Genomic DNA, 6,145 nt, shown 5'->3' with positions numbered 1-6,145 from the left:
CAACATCCTATAAAAGGCCTCAAAAGCTTGTTTGCGCTTTTTTTTCTCCCCTCAGACACGAAAAGCATCAGTGGAGCTCAACTTTGAGGTGAAACCGGGCTCAGGGTCCACCTGTCCTCGCTGATCCATGGATTTCTGTGTGACCAGGTGAGTACCCTGTGGACCTGGTACCAAGAGGTTCCAGCAGCCTCCGCTGTGCAGAAGACCTGCCAGTGGGGTTTCCTGGGCTCGGGTTGTCACCACATGGACTCACTGAGAGTGAGGTATCTTGAGAAAAATTATTGATGTTTGATGGATTATATTCAAGGGAAAGATGGTAAACTGTGTGCGGTTCTGCGTGGTAAATATTTCAGTAAGTACAGTTATATGCAAATAAGAACATATGAAAGAAACGTAAATAACTGCAAATGTGGATTATAGTAGAAAATATAGATTTACTTGCATTGCATAATACTCAAAAGTCAGGATTTATATATAATAAATACAAAAATGTTTTGCGTGTGTATGTAGTATTAGAAGACATCCCATGAAATATTAGCAGGGATACTCAGCAACATTCCTTAGAATCATTCAATTTGACTTCTAAAGTCCTATCAATCCTCCACAAAAATTTGAAATAGAGGAGTATTCAGGGAAAAAGATGATTGGAACTTCCTTGTATTAATAACAAATTTAAAATTGAATTTGCCAGTAGCCAGATTCATTTTGAGCATTTTTTTCTTTATGATATTTCAAATCATTTGGAGGAATACTAAGCAACACTGTAGATTGAAGGGAAGGGCAATAGTCTCCAAAAAGACTGTCCTCACCACCTTGCCCTCTAAAGGGAATTAACTTTGTTTCTTGAAACTTTTCTAAAATAACGGTCTGGTGATTCACATTGCAGAGTATCTTGTTAAGTAATTTTGTGTTTAGTTGTTGGCTTCTACTAATTTTGTGTGTGTGTGCCTTTTTCATTCTAGCTTTCCTGTGATGTTCTTGAGGGGAATGTGTGCTTGTCATGCAACAGATAGTCTCTGAGTGTATAATTTATGGTGACCAACCATCCTCATTTATTCAGGACAGAGGGTTTTTCCAGGACACAGGACGTTTAATGTTCAAACCAGGGCTGTCCTAGACAAACCGGGATGGTTCCTGATCTCATGAGCCAGGCCCTGGGCCACATGCATGGGGACCTGGAGAACCAGAGAGACCTTGTCCCACATCCATGGAATTTATATTGTATTTGGTTATTTGGATTTTAGACAGTTAATGATGAGAGTGATGTGGGAGTTTGGGACAAGGGGACTCAACCTAAGGGGGCAGGGAAGCCCTCTTGAGAAGGACTGATATTTAGCTTGAGAGCTAGAGTTGGAACTGGATTTAGCTAGTTGGAGGGTTAGACTGGAGTGAGGGTGTGGGAGTGTGTTCAAGAAAGTGTTTCAGGCAGAGGGATCCGCATGAGGACACCACTGAAGCAGAGAGCCTGGTGTTTCCATAAACTGAGAAGAGGGATGGCTGAGGTGAATCAACACAGGGGGAGAGGTGTGAGCCAGACCACTGAGGGGGACAGGCTGGACCAGGTCAGGAGTGACTTGGGACTCTGTTCTAAGACCAGTGGGAAGACTCTGGAGAGATGAGAGTAGAAGGATGATGTAATCAGTGTTTGGTATAATCACGGGGGTTAAAATGGACTTCATGGTTAAGAATGAAGACTTAAGAGGCAAGATGGGAGGTGCTGGGAATAAGATTAGGAATAAGATGATTGTTCCCTACGCCTGGCTGATGGCTGTGGAGCAAGAACTAAGTAGAAAGAAAAGACCATGGACTGTAGAACCGAGAGAATGTAACGGTACTTTCTTGCCTGCATGTGTCAGATGGCACAGGGCACTGACTGTGCTCCTTGCTGTTGTCCGTGCAGACCTGCAGGTGCCCCCTCGCACAGGTTTGTGTGTTCACCCCTCTTTGCCACTCACATACCCCCCTCCCCATCCTAAAGGATGTCAGGCCTTACTTGTGAGGGTGTTGTCTCACATGGGAGACACCTAGGAGAGCCCCTGCAGGCATCAGAGCAGCCCCTTCAGCATCTCCCTCAGCCTCCTCCCTTCCCCTCTCTCGCCTTCCACACCCAGAAGAACCCCTGCTCAGTATTCCATATCCCCATGTTCTTACTCCCCCAGGCTTGAGAAGGGTGGGGCAGCCACTGGGGTGGACATCATCTGCACCTTCCACTCTGACCCGCGCATGTGCAGGGCTGGACAACGAGTGACTCTACTGGGAGTTGAGCCATGAGATCCAGGGCTTCTCCCACCTGGGCTCCTTCACCCTGGACGGGGACAGCCTCTATGTCAGTGGTGAGGGGCTGTGCTACAGCCATGCAGTCTCTCCCAGGCGGAGTTCTGTGTTGCCTCCTTTGCTCTAAAGTGAGCAATGATCCATCTCTCTATCCACCTGGTCAGGGTTCAGACTTCTCATCACTGTGTGATCACTGGGTCCAGCCACCTTCCATCTCGTTGCCTCCCCCCTGAAAACCCCTCCCCTCTTCCCCTCTGTTTTCTCCTCTGCTTTTCCCACAAAGGTCCCTACTTCCTCCCTCTCCTTAATCCTTTATGTTCACCCCAACTCTTGCTCAGTTCCTCTTGCCTTCTCTCCACAGGTTACACCCAAGGAGCCGTGACCCTGACTACCAACAGTGAGTATTCCTGGCCATCATCTCCTGGGTCCCGTCCGCATTTGGAGATGGGGAGCACATTTTCTCCTACACCTGTTGTCCTTGGTGAGGGAAGGACCTGGAAGGGCCCTAATTCATCCCTTCTCTCCCTCCCGGTTTCTGGTGGAGAGTCCCAGCCCAGTGTGAGAAAGCCTTAGACAGAGACATGTTCTCCACACATTCTGACCCCACGTGATTTTCACTTTAATTCTGCTAAAGCGCCGCCCTTCGTCCTCCTTTTCCAGGTATCCCATCCGTCTGTCCAGTTTTCTGCCCATCCATCTGTCTCTCCTCCGAGTTCAGTCTCTCTTGTTCACCTCTCTCTCTCTCGGGATCCTCTCATCCACAGGCTTGCTCATCCCTCTACTCACACAGTCAGCCATCCCCTCACTCTCAGTTATGCTTCATCTGTGAATGGTGGTCCTGGGACAGCCACTGCTGGAGCCCGGGTGAGCTTGGGGTCTCCTCCCACTCTATCCCTCCCTGAAGACAGCCCTCGCCACAGCTCCCGAGCCAGCCACCACGTCCCTGCATACTTGATCATCACCTGTGCTACCAGAAGCCACCACAGTTATCGGTGGCCCCTTTTCCTTCCCAAGAGAAGTTCTCCGGCCCCACTCCTCCACCAGCCAGTTGTGATCCAGGAGCTGGGAAGCCAGGGTGTGAAATTCTGGTTTTAGGGCAATCATGCTGATCACAAAGATTATACCAAAGATTCAGTCTAAGGCCAGCCCTCAGTGAGCCCCTAGTCTTGTGAAATTAACACACCATTATAATACAATTTGGGATGTTTCGGGGAGAGGCACCTGGCATAATTTGGAGGGGAAGAGCTTGCTAGAGAAAGTTTCACCAGAATGGAATCTTTAAGAATGAATGGGGGGGGCATGGCAAATAGAGGATGAAGGGTTTTCCTGGCAGAGGGGATTCCATGAGCAAAGGCTCCAGCCAGAAACAACATGCTGTAAGGGGAGAATTGAAACGAATTTGGTTTGCGTGAAGCATGAAATTTAAAGTGCAGTATATGAATAAAATGATACTGAAAGGTCAGCAGGAGCCAGATTGAGTAGAGCCTTGAGTGCCAGGTCAAGAAGGTTGAACTAAACACTGAAGGCCATAGGGAGCCATGGGTGGTACTAGAGCAGTGGTGGCTCTAGTGAGGTATTCATTTCAGAAAGATTCTTCTAGTAGTCCATGTAGAACGTCCTTTAGACAGAGCATCCATTGAGCCTGCTGGGGTGTTTGTTTGAGTGAAGGAAGTTAAGACCTGAGCTGGGACAGGGATGGAGTGTATGTGAGGACCAGTGTGCAAGGTGAATGGGTGTTACTGGGAGGGAAGAGGAGCTGAGCAGATATGCCGGTTCTGACTTGGGTGACCACACGGGTGGGTGGTGGTGTCACTGTGAGAGAAGACGACAGATGATAATTAGTGCAGGACTCTGGTCTGGTCTCAGGCCAGCTCTCAGTGATGACCATCGCTCTCCCTCTCGTCTTGCAGCTTTGGGGCACAACCTGAATACCCTCACAGTCCCCTTCCCCATCTCCACCCTCTGGTATTCATCAGACAGGAGCAATGGCTCAGCCACGTTCAACTCCACTGAGAGGGCCCTGCAGAGCCTGGTGAGACCCTGGTCCCAGCAGCTCCTGGTGGGTTAAATCCCACCGAGCCCCTCCCCTAACCCCTGTCCCTCCTGTTCATCCTCCTCCTCCTTCGTCCCCAGCTGGATCATGGTTCAAGAGGAGCAGCCTGGGTCCCTTCTACTCGAGTTGCAGACTGGTCTCCCTCAGGTGAGACCCTCCCCTGAGCATTTGCCCCTAATGACGACTTTTGTGACCACCCGTCTTTGTCTCCCCACTGTCCTCCCATTTCCTCCTTCCAGTCCTGGCCCCCACCCCCAGAGGTTTCAGGACCCTTCTCTAGAGTCCCCACATCCCTCTCTCCCCAGGCCTGAGAAGGATGGGGCAGCCACCAGTGTGACACCGTCTGCACCCACCACCCTGATCCCGTGGGCCACCATCCTCTGTGCTGGGAGCAGAGAGTCTCCACTTGTCTGCTCTTCTTCTCGGTGGCTCCAGGCTCTGCAACCCAGAGTTTATCCATCCAGAGAGAGCACCAGCTACATTTCCGCATCATCGTTGGGAAACTCAGCAACCTGGAGCCCACATCCTCGGAGTACACCGCCCTGCCGAGAGACACCCAGGAACATGTGGAGTCTCCCCTCTCCCGTCCTCCTTGCCCTGAGGGCAGCGTCATTCCTCTGCCTGACTTACATCTGTTACGTGATTGTTGCTACCCTTCATTTTCCCTGCGTGTCTAGGTTCTCTCAGTGTCCAGAGGTGATGTCCTAGTTGCCTTGCCCATTTCTCACTTGGGTAAACTGAAGCTCAGATAGGGGAGTATCGTGCCTAGGGTCAGTGAGTTAGGGGCAGAGCCAGGATTTGAAGTCAGGTCTCCCTTGCCCCTAGGTCTGTGATCTTTCACTGGCTCCAGTGGCACCCTGCATCCCCAGGAGACCTCCATCTCACCCACTCTCCCTCGCGTTTGTTCTAGGTCACCAAGCTCTACAAGAGCAGCCAGCTGTGAGACATATTCCACTCCTGCCTGGTCACCGACTTGATGTATGTTGAGGAGATTGGAAGCATTGGCTGAGCAAGTGGCTGATGACTCTGAGCTCAAGTGACACATCCTTGATCTGAATGTAACTGACATGGTGCCCATTCTGCCCCACATCCCTGTCAGCTAATCCTACCATCTCCTTCCTTAGGTTTTCAGGAGATGAGAAAAGCATTAACATTTGGGGCCACCAACCTCCAGCATCCTCCTCATCCTCCTCTTCTGGAAACTTTCAACAAATATCAGCAGTCTAACTGTGTTCTCCAGTAGTGGAGCCACTAAGCACATGGGGCAATTTAAATTTTTTATACACCTATTGCTATATGGTTCACATATTGTGTGTGGAGAGGAGTGTATTTTTTAGGGTTTTCTATATACAATATCTTTCCATCTGCAAAACAAATAGTTTTACCTCTTCCTGTCCAATCTGGGTTTCTTTTATTCCTTTTTCTTGCCTAATTGCCCTCATTTGAACCTCTAGTACCTGTGATTAACATACGAGATATGGGAAGACATCGTTGTCTTGTCCCTGGTCTTAGGGGGAAATTTTCAGTCTTTCACCATTGAATATGGTGTTAGCCGTGGGTTTTTCATCGATGCTGTTTATAGGTTGGGAAAGTTTTCTTCTATTCCTAATTTGTTGAGTATTTACTTTTTTTGACATGAAGGGCATTGTATTTTGTCCAATTCTTTTCTGTATATGTGGTTGAGATTACGTGATATTGGCCCTTATTCTATTAATATGGTGTATTACATAATCAAGTTTTCAGATATTAAACCAACCCTTCAACTAGCGGTGAGAGATTAAGATGTTCTCAAGTCTTTCCCGGGCGTGCCACAGCCTT

The sequence above is a fragment of the Diceros bicornis genome, assembly GCF_020826845.1.
Source record: "Diceros bicornis minor isolate mBicDic1 chromosome 30 unlocalized genomic scaffold, mDicBic1.mat.cur SUPER_30_unloc_1, whole genome shotgun sequence".
In the NCBI taxonomy this organism is placed as follows: Eukaryota; Metazoa; Chordata; class Mammalia; order Perissodactyla; family Rhinocerotidae; genus Diceros; species Diceros bicornis.
This window is presented reverse-complemented; position numbering follows the sequence as displayed.